Source organism: Schistocerca gregaria, chromosome 11 (genome assembly GCF_023897955.1).
Source record: "Schistocerca gregaria isolate iqSchGreg1 chromosome 11, iqSchGreg1.2, whole genome shotgun sequence".
Lineage (NCBI taxonomy): Eukaryota > Metazoa > Arthropoda > Insecta > Orthoptera > Acrididae > Schistocerca > Schistocerca gregaria.
Window position 1 is genome coordinate 116610563 of NC_064930.1, and position 25103 is coordinate 116635665.

Consider the following 25103-nt stretch of genomic DNA (forward strand, 5'->3'; position numbering starts at 1 on the left):
ATAGTACATTCTGTAAACAAAGATTCATTTTTAGAACTTCCGTGGTGCGCACTTAATATCTGTAAGGGTGGGTTGTTCTGTGAGATACTGGAAATCGGTGATGATTGGCCGTCATTGTCCTGCCTGCTCCATGAAGGAGCAGACGCTGCAAAATCACTATGAACAACTGCCAAGGTCTTTGCTATCCATGATTCCCGTCGGTGCGAGACTCACATTTCGGTGCCATTCCTCCGGCTGAGGTGTCGCTTTGTGTTGCGGTGCCTCGGTAGACTTCAAATTGTAATATTGGCCTCCGTGACATTTGAGCTTGTGTTAGCCCCAAATGGGAGTGTATCGTCTTTCTAAGATTTCGTTACCAGCACGTAGTCGGACTGCCTGCTGTGTTCTAGCTTTGGGCTTGCTGCACGTTACAAGAATACGATTTGCGAGGCTTTGTTTGTAAAATGTTCGTTGTATCACAGCAGGACGTAATGCGAGTGTATATAAAATCTTTCATCCTGATGCAGCTTTAATCCACACCGCATTAATGTCTGACATGAGTGATCAACTAAAAAACCTGTCATGACGTCTTGTGACCCGTTTCGTCTGCCTTTGCATCAATTTATTGGTTTTAATGTATTTTGGTAATATTGCAAAGGACTGAGGTTGATATTATTAATACAATCTTCCAGGTTTGTGATTTGAAAATGACGACTCAGTGAGTCCAAACTACACTCGTGCTCATAAATTAAGGACAATTGCAGAATGTGGTGCAACACAATGTGGCCCTACACAAAACTGAGGCTAATAGCATAGGCACATAGGGAACACACACGACACAGATCCACGGTATTGGTGGTAAGTTGAGAAAATCGTCCCGAAACACATGTGCTACAAAACGCCACTGTGTCCTGCACCCGTACTCCGACATCAGTATGGGATATGATCACCATGCACACGTACACAGGCCACACAACGGGTTGTCATACTCTCGATCAGGTGGTCGAGCAGCTGCTGGGGTATAGCCTCCCATTCTTGCACCACTGCCTGTCGGGGCTCCTGAAGTGTCGTAGGGGTCTGAAGGCGTGCAGCGATACGTCGACCGAGAGCATCCCAGACGTGCTCGATGGGGTTTAGGTCTGGAGAACAGGCAGGCTACTCCATTCGCCTGATATCTTCTGTTTCAAGGTACCATGATGGTAGCTCGGTGAGGCCGTGCGTTATCATCTACCAGGAGGAAGGTGGGACCCACTGCACCGCTGAAAAGACGGACATACTGGTGCAAAATGACGTCCCGATACACCTGACCTGGTATAGTTCCTCTCACAAAAACATCCAGGTGTGTACGTGCACCAATCATAATCCCACCCCACACCATCAAACCACGACTTCCATACAGGTCCCTTCTGAGGACATTAAGGGGTTGGTATCTGGTTCCTGTTTCACGCCAGATGAAAACCCGGCGAGAATCACTGTTCAGACTATACTTGGACTCGTCCGTGAACACAACCTGGAACCACTTTTCCAATTACCATGCACTGTGTTCTGTACACCAGGCTTTACGGGCTCTCCTGCGACCAGGAGTCAGTGGAATGCACCTTGCGGGTCTCCAGGCAAATAAACCGTGTCTGTTCAGTCGTCTGTAGACTGTGTGTCTGGAGACAACTGTTCCAGTGGCTGCGGTAAGGTCCCGAGCGAGGCTACCTGCAGTACTCCGTGGCCGTCTGCGGGCACTGATGGTGAGATATCGGTCTTGTTGTGGTGTTGTACACTGTGGACGTCTCGCACTCTAGCGCCTGGACACGTTTCCTGTCTGCTGGAATCGTTGCCATAATCTTGAGATCACACTTTGTGGCACACGGAGGGCCCGTGCTACGACCTGCTGTGTTTGACCAGCCTCCAGTCGCCCTAGTATTCTACCCCTCATACCGTCATCAACATGTGTCCTTTGAGGCACTTTCAACACACAGTCACCATTAGCACGTCTGAAAACGTCTGCACACTTACTCGCTGCACCGTACTCTGACATGCACCAACACACCTCTACGCGTGTGGGCTGCTGCCAGCGCCGCCGTGCGATCACCGCAGGTCAAATACATCGCACGGTCACAGTCTGAGGTGATTTAAAGCCGCAAAAGGCCCACCAGAGCGTTGTTTCATCATGTATCAGCATTATCCTTAATTTATGAGCATGAGTGTAGTTACTTAATCTTTTAAAAATTTTATTGTTTTAGCGACTGTGGCTTGATGACCGTTCATGGTGTCAAACAAATATTTTAGACAGAGGATCTGTTATGTTCAAATACATGGATACAAAATCTTACATCAAGATATACAGGATACAGGCAAAATAATGTGATCACCTGTACTTACTTGGGAATGGTTTATTTATAAGTGGTTCGCCCCTCATTTGCACGTAATACATTTGCCTATAATGATTGCATTTCTCCAGTGAAATATTATGCCACTCTTCGATCAGTACCTCTTCTAACTCCTTTAGTAACGAGGAAGGTGGAAATCTGCTTGGGACTCCGCGTTCCAATACCGACCGGAGGGGTTCGATAATGTTCAAGTCCGAGGACTGTGCTGGCCAGGGAAAACGCTGCAGTTCAGTTGTATGCTCCTCATACAACGATCGTCCTGAAATTGGCTTCTTTATTGGGAAACAACATTTCAGTCATGGGGTGCACATGATCACCTAAAATGTTCACATAATCGTTGGTTGTAACTCGGCATTGAGAGTAATGATGCGACCATGCACCATCACACTTCCACCACCATGATTAACCGATGGGATCAAGCAATCAGGTCTGTAGCCTTCTTTTGGCGTTCTCCGGATGTAAACCCGGCCCGTCGTTGGAAGTAAAGAAACCGTTGACTCGGATCATATGACAGCACTACTACCACTGGTTCACATTATTTTGCCTGTCCCGTGCACAGAAACTCAGGTTATCCATCCATTTATTGGTGTAATTAAAACCACCTAACACGCTCATTATAACTGGCAGCTGCACTTCGAGACGCAAAGGAATAACAGAGATTGGCTGCAACTGGCACTGATCTGAGTCAATGTCGGAGGTTATTCGCTGGACCAGTGTTTGAACCCAGGCCTCCTGCTTTTTAGGCAGACGCGCTCAACACTGCGCCATACGTACACAGCGCTCATCGGACTGCTATAGCACGACTCCGGTCAGACCCAAACAAGCAACTTACCCACACACTATTCTCAGTTACCTTCATTACTCACGATATTTCGCCGATTCCCGTAAGAGCTCGAGCTTTGTATGCACCTGCACAGAAGACATCACTGGCCGTCCTCTGCATTAGTTACATTTATGTTGTATCTGCTCTTTCGGACATGTCCCAAAGAATAGACACCACACACACGTATACTTGGAGTTACGATAATAATGGTTTTGTTGTTGTTGTTGTTGTTATTGTGGTCTTCAGCCCTGAGACTGGTTTGATGCAGCTCTCCAAGCTACCCTATCCTGTCCAAGCTTCTTCATTTCCCAGTACCTACTGCAACCTACATCCTTCTGAATCTGCTTAGTGTATTCATCTCTTGGTCTCCCTTCACGATTTTTACCCTCCACGCTGCCATCCAATACTAAACTGGTGATCTCTTGATGCCTCACAATGTCTCTCTTCATCTAGTCAAGCTGTGCCACAAATTCCTCTTATCCCCAATTCTATTCAATAACTCCTCACCATTTATGTGAGCTACCCTTCTAATTTTCAGCAATCTTCTGTAGTACCACATTTCGAAAGCTTCTATTATAAACTATTTGTCGTCCATGTTTCACTTCCATACATGCCTACACTCCATACAAATACTTTCAGAAACGACTTCCTGACACTTGAATCTATACTCGGTGTTAACAAATTTCTCTTCTTCAGAAACGCTTTCCTTGCCATTGATAGTCTACACTTTAAATCCTCTCTACGTTGGCCATCATCAGTTATTTTGCTCCGCAAACAGCAAAACTCATCTCCTACTTTAAGTGTCTCATTTCCTAATTTAATTCCCCCAGCACCACCCGACTTATATCGACTACATTCCATTATCCTCGTTTTGCTTTTGTTGATGTTAATATTACATTCTCCTTTTAAGACACTGTCCATTCCAATCAACTGCTCCTTTGTTGTCTCTGCCAGAATTGCAATGCCATCAGAGAACCTAAAAGTTTTTATTTCTTCTCCACAGAATTTTTCTTTTGTATCCTTTACTGCTTGCTCAATATACAGATTGAATAACATCGGGCAGAGGCTACAACCGTGTCTCACTCCCTTCGCAACGACTGCTTCCCTTGCATGTCCCTCGACTCTTACAACTGCCATCTGGTTTCTGTACAAATTGTAAATAGCCTTTCGCTCCCTGTATTTCACCCTTGCCACCTTTCGAATTTGAAAGAGAGCATTCCAGTCAACACTGTCAAATGCTTTCTCTAAGTCTACAAATGCTGGAAACGTAGGTTTGCCTTTCCTTAATGTGTCTTCTACGATAGTAGGGTCAGTATTGCCTCACGTGTTCCAACATTTCTACGAAATCCAAACTGATCTTTCCCGAGGTCGGCTTCTACCACTTTTTACATTCATCTCCAAAAAATTCGCGTTAGTATTTGGCAGCCGTGACGTACTAAACTGATAGTTCGGTAAGTTTCACGTCTGTCAGCACCTGCTTTCTATGGGATTGGAATTATTATATTCTTCTTGAAGTCTGAGGGTATTTCGCCTGCCTCATACATCTTCCTCACCAGCTGGTAGAGTTTTGTCATGATTGGCTCTCCCAAGGCAGTCAGTAGTTCTAATGGAATGTTTCGACTCAGGTCTTTCATTGATCCGTCAAACTCTTCACGCAGTGTCGTATCTCCCATTTCATTTTCATCTTAATCTTCACACTCGCTTTATTTTTCAATATGACGGTTTTTGACCATTGTCATTGTACATAATTTCTTGTATTTTACATATTTTACTGTTTTCAGTTGTTACCATTTTATTTCCTTCTCTTTTTAATGTTCTTGTATTTGTTACTATGTAGCGAAGAGCTATGTTCGGCATATTGTCACTACACATTGTAGAAATGGAACATAGTTCGTTACAATTTAGATAACGTAAATCTAGTAGAAAGTTCTTTACGCTGCTGTTCTGTATGTTACCACGACTCTGAACTTCATAGCAAACATACACATAGACATAGACTTGCAGACAAACAAAAATTACGCGAAGCGAAATGTAGTATGAGGAGGGCTATGCGAGAGGCTTTCAATGGATTCTAAAGTAGCGTTTTATGTACTGACTTGGCCGAAAATCCTAAGAAATTTTTGTCTTAGTCAAAGCAGTTTGTGGATCAAAACAAAATGTCCAGACACTCTGAGACCAAAATGGTACTGAAACAGAGGATGACAGACTAAAGGTCGAAATACTAAATCTCTTTTTCCAAAGCTGTTTCACAGAGGAAGACTGAACTGTAGTTCCTTCTCTATATTGTCGCACACATGACAAAATGGTAGCTATCGAAGTAGATGACAGAGGGATAGGAAAACGAAATTGCTCAAAAGAGGAAAGGCCGCTGGTCCTGATGGGATACCAGTTGGATTTCACTTGCCCCCCTTCTTGCAGCGGTGTACCGTATGTCTCTAGAAGAGCGTAACTTTCCAAAAGATTGACACAGGTCATCCCCGTTTTCAAGAAGGGATGTCGAACAGATGTGCAGAACTATAGACCTATATCTCTAACGTCTATCAGTTGTAGAATTTTGGAACACGTATTATGTTCGAGTATAATGACTTTTCTGGAGACTATAAATCTACTCTGGGCTTCAAAAAGATGATGATGTGAAACCCAGATCGCGCTACTCGTCCACGAGACTCAGAGGGCCATAGAAACGGGTTCCCAGGTAGATGCCGTGTTTCTTGACTTCCGCAAGGCGTTCGGTACAGTTCCGCACAGTCGTTTAGTGAACAAAGTAAGAGCATATGGACTGTGAGACCGATTGTGTGATTGGATTTTAGGGTTCCTAGATAACAGAACGCAGCATATCATCCTCAATGGAGAGAAGTCTTCCGAAGTAGGAGTGATTTCAGGTGTGCCGCAGGGGAGTGTCGTAGGACCGTTGCTATTCACTATATACATAAATGACCTTGTGGATGACATCGGAAGTTCACTGTGGTATAGCGAGAGGTTGGAACAATGGAAAATTGTACTGAAATGCAGGAGGATCTGCAGCGAATTGACGCATGGTGCAGGGAATGGCAATTGAATCTCAATGTAGAGAAGTTTAATGTGCTGCGAATACACAGAAAGAAAGATCCCTTATCATTTAGCTGCAATATAGAAGGAAGAAGGAGATAATTCCATAAATTATCTGGGAGTAGGCATTAGGAGTGATTTAAAATGGAATGACCATATACAATTAATCATCGGTGAAGCAGATGCCAGACAGATTCGTTGGAAGAATCATATGCAAATGCAGTCCGAAAACAAAGGAAGTAGGTTACAGTACACTTGTTCGCCCACTGCTCGAATACTGCTCACCGGTTTGGGATCTGAACTAGATAGGGTTGATAGAACAGATAAAGAAGATCCAACGGAGAGCAACACGCTTCGTTACAGGTTCATTTAGTGATCGCGAAAGTGTTACCGAGATCATAGATAAACTCCAGTGGAAGACTCTGCAAGAGGGACGTTCAGTAGCTCGGTACGGGCTTTTGTTGAAGTTTCGAGAACATACCTTCACCGAGGAGTCAAATGGATCAAATGGCTCTGAGCACTACGGGACTTAACATCTATGGTCATCAGTCTCCTAGAACTTAAAACTACTTAAACCTAACTAACCTAAGGACATCACACAACACCCAGTCATCACGAGGCAGAGAAAATCTCTGACCCCGCCGGAATCGAACCGATGGAAGAAGCAGTATATTGCTCCCTCCTATGTATATCTCGCGAAGAGACCATGAGGATAAAATCAGAGAGATTAGAGCCCACACAGAAGCATACCGACAATCCTTCTTTGCACGAACAATACAAGACTGGAATAGAAGGGATAACTGATAGAGGTACTCAAGGTACCCTCCGCCACACACCGTCAGGTGGCTTGCGGAGTATGGGTGTAGATGTAGAACGTGACTGGCTTGTAGCGACACCTGACAGCGCTTTCGTACAGCAATAACGCTGTGTAGCTGATGTGAGTGCCTAAGGTATGACAGCCATTATGTAGCTACTTTTTTGTTTCTGTAACACTATGAGGGACACACATGGCTATTGACAGACTGTATGTAACGACGACGAACAACTTTAGCTAACTCCATGCGTACGGCGCTAAGAAGGCCCAACGGTACCGACCGACCGCCGTGTCACCCTCAATATGGATGTCACTGGATGTGGATTATGGAGTGGTATGTGGCCAGGACACAGCTCTGCCGGCCGTTGCCAGATTTTGGGACCGGAGCCGCTATTTCTCAGTGAAGAAGTTCCTCAACTGGCCTCACAAGAGCTGAGCACATTCTGCTAACCAACGGTACTCAGCAGACCCGGACGGTCACTCATCAAAGTGCTGGTCGAGACGGACGGCCTTTAACTTCGGTGATCTGACGGGAATCTGTGTTACCATGGCGACAAGGTCGTTGGAATTTTAGGTAAGATCACAGCTTGCGGAGTATGGATGTAGATGTAGAAAACAGAGACAATAGCGCTGCGCCGCTGTACACAGTAGAGGAAAAGACCTTTATGCTCGTGCGTGAAATTTGTCGCCGCCATCCAGGGCGTCAGTCGTTGCCTGTCGGTGCCTGACTGGGGCGCTACTCATCGTGTTCGTCGGATTGCCGATTCTCTCAAGATGACTAAACGTGTTGAGCAAAGATATTGCATCAAATTTTGTTAAAAGCGAAACCATTCGTAAGATCCAGCAGGTCTTTGGAGAAGATGCGACGGATCTAACACAAATTGAGGAGTGGTTCAACCGATGCAAAAAGGGCCACACATCAGCGGAGAGTGTCCAGCGTTCTGGCAGACCTCAAACTGCTCGAAGAGCAGCTGTTGTTGAGACAGTGCAAAATTTGGTGATGGCAGATCGCCGTTTGACCGTGCAGGAGATTTCTCGAGAGGTTGGAGTGAGTAAACATTCTGCACATGCAATTTGGCGTGATGATTTGAACATGCACCGAGTAGCTGCGAAATTCTGCATCTACATTTAAACACTCCGCAAGCCACCCAACGGTGTGTGGCGGAGGGCACTTTACGTGCCACTGTCGTTACCTCCCTTTCCTATTCCAGTCGCATAGGGTTCGCGGGAAGAACGACTGTCTGAAAGCCTCCGTGCGCGCTCGAATCTCTCTAATTTTACATTCGTGATCTCCTCGGGAGGTGTAAGTAGGGGGAAGCAATATATTCGATACCTCATCCAGAAACGCACCGTCTCGAAACCTGGCGAGCAAGCTCCACCGCGATGCAGAGCGCCTCTTTTGCAGAGTCTGCCACTCGAATTTGCTAAACATCTCCGTAACGCTATCACGCTTACCAAACAACCCTGTGACGAAACGCGCCGCCCAAGTTGTTGTCGCCAGAACAAAAAGACCTTCATTTTGACGTTGTACCTCTTCTGGACACCACCAACAGTAATCCTGGGTTTCTGAACACCGTGATAACTGGAGACGAGTCATGGATGTACCGGTACAACCCAGAAACAAAAAGATAGTCGTCGCAATGGTAGCATCTCGAGTCTCCGAGGCTGAAGAATGTGCGGCAGGTGCGAAGCAAAAACTAGGTGATGCTGACTGTCTTCTTTGATGTCGGTGGAATTGTGCACCAGGAATATGCAGCGGAAGGACAAAGAAGTACTATGGAGATGTTCTCTGGCGAGTCCGTGGCGCATTTCGGCGCAAAAGACCGGACATGTGGACGGCGAAAAACTGGCAACTGCATCACTACAACGCCCCTGCACGTTAATACCTCTTAATCCAAAATTTCTTGGGCAATCATGGAATTACGGCCGTTTGCCAACCTTCCTACACTCCAGACACGGCTTCTTGCGACTTCTGGTTGTTTCCAAAATTGAAGACGCCACTGAAAGGACCCGGTTTTTAGAGTAGAGAAGAGATAATGTGGAACACGACGATACAGCTGAACATCATTCCTATTGAAGACTTCCAGAGGTGTTTCCAGCAGTGGGAGGATCTGTAGGCTAACTGTGTGCAGACCCGTCAGGTATTTGAAATATTTTTTCTGGCCAAAGCTTGGATACTTTTTAGACAGGCCCCATATACTTACTTGCTTACAAGATATCCTTTAATTGAGCAGCTCGGGGGAACACAATGGTAAGCGCCATCGCCGTGTATTTTGCGGTAGATGGCTAATGACTCCACCTGTGGGATGCACAACGCAGTAAACTTGCTAGTAGTTCCAAATTCACTCAACAGATGTCAGGGAGGAGCTTAATGGTAAACTCCACTGTCCGTCTGTTGCGGAGACATAATGGTAAGTGACAGAGAGAATGGCGGCAAGTAAAAACATCTCCGAGCTTATGGCAACAGTGAACATGGCAGAAGACGAGAAATATACTTCGAATGATACTGATATCTTCGAGAGGGATCCAGAATACATTCCTCACGATTCAGATGACTCAGAGGTACGTTATTATCTAAATATACTGTCTTTAGTGCGTTTCACGAACATAATGGAAAGTGCATGTACATACAATTATGGTCCTGAAGTACAATTAAAAATTACTTTCGTCAACAAGTACAAGATGTGTACAGTCCAGATCGGTGGTGAGAGATCATCAAGATGTCGGCTTGTATGCAATATGAAAAGGCAGGATTTCTATCAAATACGACACTCTAAAGAAGCGTTTGTCTTCAGAAAGAAGACAGTTGATGATCGAGATGTCAACCTAAGGAAAATATGTAGGTGGAAGGTGACCTCCGAATATCCATCATCTTTATTCATCAGCGAGGCATTTTGTCATGACATTTGACATTAAATAAACTTCAGGAAACGTCTAAGGCAATGACCAGCTTCGACTCAAATGCAATGGGCCAAGACTTATTGAAAAGAAGGAAGTTGCTGACGTCATGTCGCTCCTAAATTACATACCAGGTGCCCACCATGGATTTTTCCTGTCACTAAAGCCAACAGTTTTGGATGAAAAAGACATTAGTAATGAGAGTGATGAACGATTTTGCAGTTTCAGTAAAGCGTTGAAGACTTACTGTAAAATTTAAAATGTAATGTTCTATCACTATTTATGTCTGTATAGTACAAGATAGATGTTAGAATCACTACAGAATAAAAGGACTGTTCAAAAAAAATTATTCAGATTTGCAGATCAATTGAAACTTTAGAAGCGCTGTATCTCGAAACTGTGATTTTGGCACTTACCATTTTGTTCCCCCGAGCAGCTCAATTATTGACAGATACGTTTCATACCCTTTCCATGAAGAGTATTTAGTTACCTTACGTGGGAGTGAAACCAATTCGGAATATTTATGCGCCAATTATTTTTGTGTTTAGTTATAGAAGTACACTGTGAAAACAGCACGAGACTGCCTCAGGTGCAGTGTATCCCAGATAGTGGGCAAGGCGAAGTGGCATCTGTGCCTAGACATACATCTACATCTACATCTACATGACTACTCTGCAATTCACATTTAAGTGCCTGGCAGAGGGTTCATCGAACCACAATCATACTATCTCCCTACTATTCCACTCCCGAACAGCGAGCGGGAAAAACGAACACCTAAACCTTTCTGTTCGAGCTCTGATTTTTCTTATTTTATTTTGATGATCATTCCTACCTATGTAGGTTGGGCTCAACAAAATATTTTCGCATTCGGAAGAGAAAGTTGGTGACTGAAATTTCGTAAAAAGGTCTCGCCGCGACGAAAAACGTCTATGTTGTAATGACTTCCATCCCAACTCGTGTATCATATCTGCCACACTCTCTCCCCTATAACGAGATAATACAAAACGAGCTGCCCTTTTTTGCACCCTTTCGATGTCCTCCATCAATCGCACCTGGTAAGGATCCCACACCGCGCAGCACGAGGTTGAATCCATAATTTTCGGGACTGGTGCTGCCATCTGGAAAGTAGGAATAGTAGATATTTGCACCACTGAGTAGGGAGAGCTGCATATCTGATGAGTCAGTGTGTGCAGTGGCGTTCAGCTGGGAAGGCGTGTTGCGTGTCCACAGTGACTTCTGTAACACTCTGTGTCTGGTGTGTGGCGATTTTGCGATGGATCCGCGAACAGAACAGCACATGTGTGTCAAATTCTATGCGAATCTCGGGAAAAGTGCTAAGGAGACCCTTGCAGTGATTCAACAAGTGTTTGGGGGACAGAGCATGAACTGGACACGTGTTTGATTGGCATGGTCGGTTCAGGACCAGCTGTACAGACGTCGAAGATGATGCTCACACTGAAATGCCTGTTAGCCGCACCACGCCAGACATTGCTGCCAAACTTCAACAACTGTTTCGTGTGGATCGACGTCGAACCATTCGACACCTTGCGGATGAAGTGGGTGTTGGTTATGGGATGTGCCAAAGAATGTTGACTGATGAATTGGACATGCATCGTTCCACAGCAAAATTTATCCCAAGGATGTTGACCGCCGATCAGAAGGCACAGCGTGTTGAAGTGTGCACGGATCTTCGTCAGACGACATGCATCTGGTGGTCCAACCTTCTTGTAAGCAGCGACGAGAGTTGGATTTGCGGTTATGACCCCGAGACAAAGCAACAGTTGTCCCAGTGGAAGAGCCCGGGCTCTCCAAGACCCAATAAAACGAGACAGGTGAAGAGCAAAGTGAAGAACATGATCATCGTTTTCTTTGATACCGAGGGAATTGTGCACAAAGAATTCGTCCCCCCCAACCAAACAGTGAACTCCGTATACTACTGTGACATTTTGCGACAGCTCTGTGAAAATGTGCGGCGATAACAGCCCGAACTTTGGCGTCAATGGAACTGGCTGCTGTATCACGACAAAGCGCCCTGTCACACGTCCTTGCTCACAGGGACCTTTTTGGCGAAAAACAACATGGCAGTTCTACCCCACCCACCATACGTGTCAGATTTGGCACCTTGCGACATCGACCTATTCCCAAAACTGAAACTCAAGTTGAAAGTTCGTCGGTTCGACACTCTAGACAGGATTCGAGAAGCACTACTGACAGTGATAAACACCCTCAAAGAACAGGACTTCCAGGAAACCTGTGACCAGGGGCAGAAGCCCTGCGACCAGTGAGTACGAGCGGATGGGAACTGCTTCGAGGGTGATGGTGACCATCAGTCCAAAGGTAACATTGTCAGCAGATGGCAGCACCAGTCCCGAAAATTTTGGATAGCACCTCGTACGCTAAAAGAGCGGTGGCGGCTACATCTCCTCGTTTACACGTCTAGTAAATGAGCACACTGTGACAGTGAAGTTGCACGTGTGCAGAATTTCTGGCCAGCACTCACCTAGTACATGCTCTGTGGTAAACACTACAAAGAAACTCCAAAGAAAACACAGACTACTATACAATATATGTAAAACAAGACACATAGGGAGATGCTGAATGGAACATGTTTGGATGTCAAGAGCGCAATACGTGAAGCCTTCCACGAGTACTGCAGCAAGAGTGTTTTCGAAGGATAGCTCAGAAAACACAAAGAAATTCTATTCTTGTACAAAGGCTGTTAATGGTTCCAAAATGGTTCAAATGGCTCTGAGCACTATGGGACTTAACATCTGAGGTCCTCAGTCCCCTAGAACTTAGAACTACTTAAACCTAACTAACCTAAGGACGTCACACACATCCATGCCCAAGGCAGGATTCGAACCTGCGACCATAGCTAATGGTTCCAAAGACGAGACAGTGAGTGAAATAGAGGATAGTAAAGTGAAAGCAAAAACGGTGAACTCCATCGCAAAACCTTTCTTTACAGCGGAAAATCCAGGACTATTGGCCCAATTTAATCCTCACACCACTGCAAAATGTAGTGGTACAGAGGAGACAGCATGTTCTCTCGGTTGGAGAGTTATCAACAGGTGTAGATTTGCCCACATAAGTGTTTTGGGATCATTGATGTTCATGTTGAATGTTAATGATCTTGCTGGCAATATTAATAGTAACCTAAGACTTTTGTAGATGATGCATTTATCTACATGGAAGAACTGTCCAAAACCATCAGGACATATATTTAATTGCATCTTGATAAGATTTTCAATTGGTGCAAAAATTGGCAACTTGCTTTAAGTGTTCAAAAAATGTAAAACTGTGCACTTCACAAAACGGAAAAATGCAGTGGTAACGAGTCACAGTTGGAATCGGTCACCTCGTACAAATACCAGCTATAAAAATGTGTGTGGATATGCAACTCAACGATCATTTAGACTCAGTTGCGGGTAAAATAGATGGCAGACGTCGTTTCATTGGTGGGATGCTGGGGAAATGGTAGTCAGTCTGCAAAGGCAATTGATTACAAGTCACTTGTGTGACACTTTCTAGAATATTGCTCTAGTGTGTGGGACTTGTAGCGAATAGGACTGATGGGGGATATTGAATGTACACAGAGAAGAGCAGCACAAATGGTCACAGGTTCGCTGGACTCATGAGAGAGTCTAATAGAGCTGCCAAAGAAATATCACTGAAGGACACTAAAATCTGCCATGTGCTTCATATTGATTGAAGACTATGCAAGTGAAGTAGAAGACTTTGTAATGTGAATGAGTACTGTACACAGCCTAAGAAATAGCAATGACTATCTCATGTTTCCCTATAATAAAAAAAGACTTCAAAACTGGAACACTTACTGCAAGCTAGTGAAATACCCTTGTCATTATCTCTCCAAAGTTTTAAGTCAAGTTTGCTTCATATATATTGAATTTAAATTGTTAAAATGTCTATGAAACGTGGACAAACTGCTAAGTACTACTCTAGCTGGTGTCATTTCAAATTTCTGCAATGTATATTTTATGTACCTATGTGGATAGTGTAAAATATTGTCAAATTATTGTACAGACTCTTTCTATGAAGACATTTTTATAGATGTCTTTATATTCTCATTATGTTGTCACTGATATGGTTCAATAAATGCAAACCAAATTATGACGGTGAGCTGAACAGTGGGTGAAGCCTAACCAGGTCAGCTTGTTGTAGTGTACCATTTTGTTCAAATACATGGTGTGTGTAACACGGCCACTGCACTGCTCTCAGGGGACACTAAACAGAATACTAAAAGAAAAGGGTTGCAAGCAGGTACTTACCGATATTTACTGCTATGACAGAAAACTTGTAACTGGATATTTTTGTGTCTGGCATGCAGTTTTTACTTGCCACATAAAATTCTGTGAATATGCTGGTATATGTGGATATCTTTTTTGCCAGTGATTGAAAGAAAATGTAACTATGAGACACTGATTGGCACAGATCTTTATTAAGGTGTTGAAGTTGTTAGTAATGCAAATTTATTCACTTGAAATATAAAACCAGATGTAAATAAATTTTTAAACATTTCAGAAAGACACACCCCTTTTTTCAGATATTCAGTTATCATTCCTACATACAGTTTTCAATGCAAATACATAGAGAAAAGAAAGAAAATCAGATAAATTACTTATAAAGAGGATAATCTATCCAAGTAAGTTTAGAAGAGTGTGTGATAGTTTATGACATTTACACAGGAGAAAATTATAAAACTCTTGAGATATAGGAATAAATAAACTGTAACAGAGTGCAAAGAATTTTTATCTTATGTCATTATCACAAATTAGCCAGTCTGCATGTAAATTACACACAGTAGCTTTTTACATCCACCAAAGTAACAGTTATCAAATTTCATGAACATAGTATATAGGAAAAATTTAGTTGATTAGATTGAAATAACAATTCTATAAATCTGAAAAACTTTTATGTTTGAAAAAATAACTCCAATTGTACAATGAATCTTGTAAACTTGCTGCTGAAATATAAACTTATTTTATTTCTTCCTCATTGACTACAAATCAATGTATTTTATTTTCCTCCTTGACTACACAAAATAATCGGTTTGAGTTGTAGTATGACTTAAAAGCTGAAATCTGAATATAGGAAAACCTTTGAATAGTAAAACACTTAAAGGTATCTGCACTGCCTATCCATACACTCCACATCTTCTGTAATTTCAATCTTAATGCTCACAAACATATTTTGGTTGGCAAGTGTTACAAAATTTCAGGAGGAAGATAGAAAGTTTTCAATGTGCTTAAATTATTTATTTTACTAATGATTTGTCGATGAATAGAAAGTGTTCATACATGTGACAGTTCAATGCAAATTAGTTACTAATTATCTCATTTCCATGAATGCAGGTAATTTGTAGTATATAGCACATGAACTTTTTTACATGCAATACCTGGCTTTGCATTAAAACCTTTAGGATCTTGACTACTTTTATTTCACCACCTCTTTTATAAAAACCAAAAGGAAGTAATTTTTAAAAGCATAGTTGCTAGCTGCTGTACACTTTGGTACGTAGTTCACCTATAAAATACCAGCACAATGAAAAACAATTTAAAAAATTATATTATAAAATTGTACTTAATTGTTTGATGTTTAAGACACTGGCACAAGCCACGTGATTACAGGGAGAGACTTCCTGTTACAGACTATTTCCCAATACAGACGCAAAGGTATAACTTTACTTGTAAGTACTGCCTACAGCATTAGAGAAATAGTCAATCTTAATCATATGGTGTAATATTGAGACACACTTCTAAATAAGTGTGGCAGTACAGTTTGACATCTATCCATTCTCAAGCAAAGAGAACGCCATAGGTGTTCTATTTTGTTCTAAGAATAAAGCACAGTTTCTAACATACTTTTAAAAACTTTTTTTGGTGTAATATATTGAAAACGTGAGTCTGTGTTCAAAGAAAATCAAAATATCTAAGTTGGAGTAAATCTCAGTTTTTTTAAACGTTGATTAGATATTAGTTCCAGCCAAACGTATTGTAAGTTAAGCTTGATATTGCAAAATGGAAGCAACTGCAAAAAATCTCCCAGTAAATTATGAAAATAATATGTGCTGTCTGTCTTATATAAAATAATGACTACTATAGTGAACTGTTGTAGAAACAACCTGCATCAGTAATTCTCTTTAATTGTTCTTCTTTATATGAAAATGGATTGTATGCAGGAAACTTGCACAGGGAATTACTTATAAAGTATATTCCTAATTATCTTATTTGTATTGGCAACAAAATTATGATCTCCCTAGAAAACTTTTTTTTTTTGCATTAGGAACTGTCTGCATTATCTTTAAACAACAGACTCACATTTCATGTGTAACTTGGAAAAGACAATTCTCACTATTTTCATTATGTATGCAAAGATGTTGCCCTTTCATGCACTATGCAATCATTTAAATCTATAAACAAAGCACTGATTCATGGGAAAATATGCAAGACACTGCAAACACCCCATTATTGTTATTAACTTGAAAAAAATTACTCTCAGTCAATCAGCAAGGTAACTCAGTCAATGTGCACACTCACCATCCCATACACACACTACGCTATAGTAGTTTTAATACCTGGAAAACCCACCAAAACATGTGAGCAATGATATATTTCTAGCGGTACTAATTCTTGCAGAATATTTTAACAATAATAATATCAACAAGGAAAAAGATTATACAATATTTTAACAGTAACATACAATAGACTCTAGGAAAATCAAACAATGTGCATTATCACAGTGAAAAATGATTTGTTACATTTGTAACAAAGAACAAACTATGCCACAAAAACATTACTGCGACAAATAAAGTCGCAGATCATATGTATCAAATTGATTAAAATAGGATGTGTAAAAAGTAAAGTGCATTAAATTTCTTCCCCTTAAACATTATTAAAACCCCATCACACAACCGTTTGAGTTAAACTTTCGAAGCATGAAAAAGGACGAAATGCTTTTCTGAGTACCAACATGATATTATTAAAGGAAAAAGTTCTAAGGCTTGTAAATATTGGCTATAGTTGTTATCATGAAATATTTTCGTGTTGTATCGGTTTTTCTCCTCTCATATTATCTTCACTTCACAAAAACTGTAGCATTTACATTTTAGTTCATCTTATTGTACTTGTTTTAGGCAGCAATTTCTAAAAGAGCATTTTCAAGAAAAAACGATATGCTCTTTTTTATGCAGTCACTAATATCATAAAGACAGTCCCGTTTAACATCTCTGGAACACAGTTAATACATTTCCAAAACGTTTGATAATATCATAAATATCACAATTATGTTGGAAATTGAAAGCACAACACCTGGAAGTCTGTTATTGATAAATTTCTTCACGTCATCAGAATGTTTGAATGTTTGTCAAAAGATCCTTTCTTTAAAATATTTTAACAACCACATGGTAAAAACATTCCATAAACTAGATACAAACATGAACTACACAGCATTATAAGGTAGACAGATGGCAATAGTTTACATTAGTATGACAGTAAATGTTTAATTTTTCATTAGTGGAAAAGTAATGCACACAGGTAATGTCACATCTCATTTCCAAATTGAATACTTTTAAGGAAAAACAGCAACACTAATCCTTTGTGTCATTGTCACCTGGGTTTTCAAGCAGGCACTGAATTGTTGTTGCAAGCTAGTTGCCTTTTATACAAAATAAGTTAGCAGTTTCTGCATTGTAATTATATTTAACAATTTTGGCAGTACTAGAATTAGCAGCTTAATTTGAAGTTTATATAAACTGCATAGTTGTCTTGAATGGTATCAACAGCAAAATAGCTTTTGTATCAAAGAGGCAGAATCATTTGCAATTAAAAATTAAATTGATGGTAGTCTGAAGTTATAAGTTTCTTGCTGGAAATGACATGAAATACACTTCTACATATCTGTCTCCAGCATACATATTTATTGTTACTTTCTAATAGAATACTAGCTGAGTGATGCCTTTTTTCAATAACTTCAACTTGCATTTCGCAAATATTTCTTTCATATTGCAAAAACATCTCTGATTCCAATGACAGATGAGATGCCATAATTTCGTAGCAATATCAATTATTCTACACAGTGCCCTTTTAATTTACCCTGCATCTTCTCACTCCTACATCAACAAACAACTACACAAGCTACAGAAGATTTATTTAATTAATGTCACATTTCGAGAATGGGTGTGATCTTCTGACAGCAATGAATGTTGTTTGTTATTGTTAAAAACAGTGAATTGTGAGTGTAGTTTTAATTCTGTTTGAAATATTTTTTGTTGCCCTTGACGAAAAGTCTGGAGGCCACACATACCATTGTGATTTATCAAAGGCAGAAATATGCCAATTGTATTCTCAGCGCTAGAAAAGTTTGGAAGAAAAAAGTGCTTGATTCAAATATTTTACATTAGTCAGAGCGAAAGTTTAAACAAATTCATAGAAAGATCTTCAGGCAGTATTTTTCTGCAGCAGGATTGTTCTTTTGAAGCAGTACTATTGGATAATATAGTATGGAAATGATTTTCTAATTACTATTTAAGGTTGTTTAATCACTGAAAGTACTGAAATAATATAGATCTGATTAAGAAAAATAATAGAAAGAGGGCTATCAATACATAAGAAACAGCCCGAGCAAGTTTTAGCTTTCAAAAGAATTAATTAATAATTCACTCTTTGATTACAATATATGGACTGTATACTGGTTTTCAGTACCACACACATACAAATAGTGAATATAAGTGGTATTAGAGGAAAAGAACAAGCCCATATGAAAAATACGGAGTGCAAAAAATGATGTTATTGCAATAATGATGTATGATGCTTTGGCACATACATTCAACTGAGCAAAAGTGGCTGTTGAAAACAAAATTTGGTGTTGATTGAAATTATATTATTCTTTAGGGACATAAAAGATAAAATCTTCAAATAATGCAGTTTTAGGTATTGTAGCCATCTGTTTGTGTATTAAGAACTAAGTGCAAATTCATGTACACAAGAAGAAAGTTATGTCATAATTTTGTTATTTTTCGATCTTCAATTCAATTACTGAGTGAATGGTTAATATTGTGTAACGTCAAGTGGTTTTACACTACAATCATTTTGGGCTCTTCTGTTTTTCAATAATTGTTTGACATCTCAACTGAACGTTTTTTAAGAGTGAGTGGCACACAAGCATATTGAGAAAAGGCAAGAAATTATTATCAGGAAAAATAACAAGCATTTTAACAGCATCTTTGTAGATCTGAGTAAATAATTTTTGTCTGGTGTTTCTTCATACAGTAACACAGATTGATGGTATTGATTTCCCATCACCAGTGAAAGATCTCTTATGTATATCTGCAACTTTCCTCTTTTGTTTCCATTATTTGAATCTTTCTCGTACAACAATAACTTGTGACAAGCTTTTTATTTTATTTGTACATTTACTCCACAGAGTGTGATGCTGCATGTGAATTTACATTCTTCAGAGTCCTGTCAGCCGTTTCTTGTAAGAAAATTCCAATATAACACCTACTTGCTTCACAGAATCCAGCTGCCACCAATAGATATATTCAATGAGTAAATGCAATGAGCTTTATGCAGTGCTTTTGACAACAGTGCCAAAGCCTTAACACACTGTAGAGACAGTTTTAATGCAATGAAATAAAATGTATGCTGTTGAGATATAATGGGCTTAGATGAGTATGATGTTTGTGGGGCATGAGAATACGAAGAACAGCAGGTGACCGATATGTACCAACCCGATTATTCTTGGTTGTAACAACAAGTAACTCAATAAAACTATCCTGATATCAGTCCTCTATGAAATTGTTAAAACAAGCAACTCTGTGGACAAGTCATTCTCTTTTCATGTTGCTGGATTGATTCTCGTGATACATGCATTTTGAGAGTTGGGTGTTTTCAGTTTAAGAAGGAAATGTATTTACAGAAAAATGGCTCAGATTGTGATTTCAATTCAAGTATAGTGCTGGTTAATTTCAAGGATTGAGGATCACAGTTCTTAAAGTGCAACATCGAGAATTCAAACACCGTTAAAGATAAATACAAGGCTAATTTTCTTTCTTCTGACCAATATATGTTCCAATATGTTCCATAGAATTTGTACACAACTGGAAAATTACAATACTTCTAATTTTTTAAAAAATTTAAAAAATCGTAACTGATGATGCAGAGTTAACAGAAACAAGCAGTACTTTTTGGACCAGTCTGCTTGGACATTTTTTGGCCAGAGCTTGAACAACCTGTCCCTTGGATGCCAGTGCATCTGCTATGAAAAATTGGATGATATCTTACAAGATATGCTGATATAAAGAGCTGTTGAGAGTCACTTTATACCAAGGAAATAAAGTGTGAAAATACTATTCTGTGGGCCTATCTGCAAGTGCAATAGTATTTTCTAATAATGTTTCATAATTTTAATATCTGGCAGATCTTTTACATGCATTTTGCAATGGTTTATTGCATGACTGATTTTAGAAATGTAGCAACACAAAGCTTTAACAGTGATGTATAACAGAAAGAAATTGGTCTCCACATATGTGGCATTTAATGGACTTAAAGTTTTTATAGTTCAAGTTATAGTACTGGTAAAGAATACTGACAACAGAAGAAAAACAGTATCTTGAAATGTTTTAATTTACTGAAGTTGTTTTTTATTGTAAATGATGACCGAGACCAAACAGAACTTTCTTCAGGGCAGTTAGCTTATGTGTATGTGTATGTGGTGTATGTTAAGTAACACTGTTGTATGGTTCATGCTTCCAAATTAAAATGTGTTTGCTACCTACACACTCCTCTGACTAGACTTTCATATTTCTGGACACGATAAATTGATGCTTTCCCATACGTCTTATTGAGTTCTGGATGTGAAGTATTCACCTGTAGATCAAAATTACTAATTATCAACATTGCCTCTTTGTGGATGTCTTTTGATACTTGTCCAGTATTTTGCCATTCTCTTCACTATACTTGCAGATTGTCCCATAAGGTATAAATTTTGAAAGGGAAAAGACAATGTAAATGGTAAGAGAAGAATTTTAGATAACATTATTGTTGTTACCAGGGGAGAAACTGTAGGGTGTTCAACATTTCTTATGATATTGGACCTGACTCCTGAAAGATGACTAATATTTGTAATGAATCAGACAATAAATACAGTTATATATTACTCGTTTCCAGTAACCCAAACAAAAATATTCATGTTGCTGTCAAATCAAAGTTCAGAATAACTAATTCATCTGTGCAATCATAATAGATTATGCAATCCAAGGCAATTTAATACTTCATTAACTGACATCTAACATAGGGACTGGGAAGTTTCATGCATTTTGTGATGCTATTTTATATATTCAAGATGTAGAAATGTATTTTATTATCTATGGAGATTACAGAATGAAGGAAAGTCATAAAGCAGGTTTCTGCAGTTGTCTACCTGTGTAAACAATTTAGCTCAGTATTAAATTGTACACATGAGAGACCTGCAATGACTTCCAATGGCTTGCAAGACATCAGATCAGAAGTGTTTCCACCAGAAACTGGCTCACCAATTCTCAGAAAAACGAGAGGGAATATCCCTGGGCACTATGCTGCTACAGTCTTGGACAGAAAGACAATTGTTTCTACATTGACCTGTATCACTTTGATACCTCCGATGCCAACTACTGTAGTTGAAGGCTTGTCTCCATGGGAGAAATGTCAAGATGTAAACACATACACACAGAAACACACATGCATATACATACATGCTGTCAGAAGGTTTCCCACTCTAGACCGTTTAATTTTACTTTACATTTCACTCTTGAAATTCTGGACTAATGTAGAAATACCGATAAACTATAAAAGTTACATGTGCCATCTTTACACTGATCTTGATTCTGTCATCATGTGTTGTTAGGTAGCTCAGCAGTATTTCCTGTCGCAGCATCTGCTTTGAAAGTCTAATACAATGGAAGCAGACTCATTAATCAGAAGTGCAGCTCACAGAACTTCCTGTTATTGATAACATTGTCAAGAAGGTAAGTATCACTGCTTGTGTCAGAAATCTCTAGGGCATCTCGGCAAATGTCTTTGGTAGTAAAGCATGTCCTTCACAAGTCCTTACATGGAGACATTATAGAGTGTGTGTCACATTTTAAAGTTTTTGGGACTTCCATTTGGCAAGGAGATGCATCTGCTCACACTTGATTAAGTATATAGAGATTCATATAGTATGAATGCACAGCTATAGTGTACAGGACTTCTGAAAATACAAGATCTGAACTATAATTATACTGCCATTTGAATTAAGTATGTCCATGATTCAGGGTAACTGGTGTAAGACTACACATCCTAGGCAGTTTTCTGGGATGTTTCGTTTCTCCTGCAAATGTGGCCCTTCACTTCATGCAATGTTGTATGGTTACAGGATTTTCAGAAATCTATGAAAGAACATAAATTCCATGTTTGCACTGCAGAATAGAGTATATGTTCAAGATGATACTGCCAGTAAAGTTAGGAAAGCCCACGGGACAGAGGAATGGATACAGGATGTCACACACATTAAAGCAATTGATACAGAAATTTATCCACACACACATAGGCACAGATTTTCATATATGTTTATAAGATTGCAGGAATTCCAGATATCCATAAAAAACAACAAATTTACAGATCTGCACTGTCAACAAAGCTCATGAATTTTCAAAATGATAATGCAAGTTGAATCAAAAAATAAAGCAACTGATGAAGTGTACCACAGATTGAATAATGCTGCTGAATGTTTACTTCTATGTGAAAATGTATCGCTGTACATCAGATTATGGAGTTTGAGATGCTGTTATAAGATTTGCAGGAGTCTCAGGTATCTTAAAAAAAGTAGAAATTACTAGGTTTACAGGAAATTTCCCAAGTGATCCTCTCAATTGAGTGAAGACTCTTATGTCATGGAGAACTTAATTTAGAATGTCAGAAAGCTGATAATTCTGTTGAGAGTTGCCTTTGTTATGCAAGTGCATCTGTGTTTATCTATGTGTGGTGATACGTGTAGTGTTGCAAAGTTAAAGAATTTTGAGATATTCATAAAGTGGTAGAAATTAGTGGGTTTACGCTGGAAAGTGCTGGAAATTTCCAATAAGCAAACTGCGAGATGAATCTCAAAAGCCTGCAGCACAGAAAAATTGATGTACTACATGACAGATAAGATAACACAGTGTTTATGTCACACAATGTGTAGTTTCCTTGTCGGGTTTCTGAAAATCACTAACGATTTTCACATATCTTCCAAACAAATCAGGCAAATTTGTAGGCATATATACAGTGCTGAGGTAAGTGACTGCACTTGTCCTCAGAGGAACTAACGGTGCGAACACTCTGCGAGATGTCACCTCCAGCGATTGAATGTGATGCAGCACTTCTGGGTCGCTGGCACAAAAGGTTAATGTTTATAGGGTTTCCACAATGGTATCACAGTTGTCCATTAAAGAAGGTTGGCTAGATATGGAGACACATTCACAAGCACCAAACAGTGCTTCACAAGAGGAGGATAGGTCACGACCACGAATCTGGTCTCCAATGATCAACCAAGGCACTCCACTCTAGATCCTGTACGGTTCTGTGGGAACACAACCACAGCTGGGTGGCTGATGTGATGGAGGCTGGGACCAAGAGTCTGGCCCCCAATGATCAATCAAGGCACACTCGAGGTGACCTCGCAGTAGCCACAGCTGAGTAGCCGGTGTGGTGGCGGTCAGCCTCGCTGCTCAATTGTTCTCTTCCCACCAGCTCTCGTTGAGGCAGGCGCCGTAGCTCTCCGCAGCAGCTGCGACGGCCGCGTCAGTGGACAGCGACGAAAAGAGCAGTGGGAGTCTCTCGTCTTCGTCGTCGTCAGCGGCGCCACTGGTGCAGCCACCCCCGACACGGCCACTGCCACCCCCCACTCCACCCCCGCAGCAGCCGGCAGGTGCCGACGAGGTGGACCCGTGGTGGTGGTAGGGCTGATGGTGGTACTGGAAGGCCCCGTAGGTGGCGCTGGGGTCTGAAGCCCCCAGCACGGAGGAGTAGCCGGGGGCGGAGGCGGAGGCGGGGCCGGCGAGCACCGGAAGCAGGTCGCCCACCCCGCCATCCTGTCGGTGTACGAGGTCAAGCGCACTATTTCCTTTCATGTTAGTCTTAATCCCTAACAGACACACTACCGGCCATCAAAACTGCCCCTCGAGAAAAGATAAAAAATGACAAATTATGCAGGGGCAATAGAATAGTAAGAAAGAAGGATTAAATTTGTGGGTGATTTTGGGCACACAGATGCGAAATTCAGGACACAGAGCTGTCATACCTACTAGTAACAATGACTGTGGATCGGAGCCGCCAGGCAGGGAAGCCGCCGACGGTGGAGAACACCCCACCGGGTAAACACAAGGACGAGTCAGAAGACAGACCAACGACAACCGTCAACACCCGACCATGACCGATTATGACCGACACAACGAGGAAGAGATAAACAATGGAGACTTGTGGAAACCACAACACCAAACACCAACAGTAAATCCACTCGGAACCAGAGCCAGGCATATGTCAACAGCGAGCAACGAGAAGAACGCAGTACCGCCGAGATAGAAACTCAATCCAGAGCGAGTACCAGATTGACTGGACCAGAGTTTTTTTTTCTTTCTTTATTGATTTTCAATACCTCCGAAGGGGGGCGGGCTGGCAGCAGCTTAGTGCGCTGCTCTACAGCCTACAGACTTTTTTGTAAGAAAAGCAAGAAGAAAGAAACAAGGAAAGACAGGCGATAAAATGATGACTTAAACTGTAAAACGGCGTAAAAACGCGGAAAGTTAAAACAGACAGCAAAAGGGGTTGGCAATGTTGATAAAATACACAGGAATCGGAGAAGTAACATAGTAGACACACAATGATAAAACATGACAGTCTGGTTTCTGTTAGCGAGAGATAAAAAATCACACCCAGCAACAGTATGATGGCTGTTCGCTAAACGTCCCTAAAGACACACCACGGAACACTCACTGGAAAACACACACTGGACAACACTGCACGAAAATGGTGGCACAAATATGACACTCCCGAGCCAAAGGCAGATGGGGGTGGGACCTGGAGGAGGGGGAAAATAACAAGGAGGGAGGAGAGGAGAAAACAAAAAGGGGGGAACCAAGGAGGGA

At 40.8% G+C, this 25103-nt stretch overlaps 1 protein-coding gene across 1 annotated transcript in view; it reads right to left on the bottom strand.

The window, feature by feature from the left end:
- Positions 1–14377: 14377 nt before the first annotated feature.
- Positions 14378–25103, bottom strand: part of LOC126295177 (voltage-gated potassium channel subunit beta-2-like) — a 1066574-nt gene continuing 1055848 nt past the window's right edge. Inside the window, exon 14 of the mRNA XM_049987482.1 lies at positions 14378–24050. The gene's annotated coding sequence lies outside the window, so the exon portion shown is untranslated. The remainder of the gene's footprint in view (positions 24051–25103) is intronic.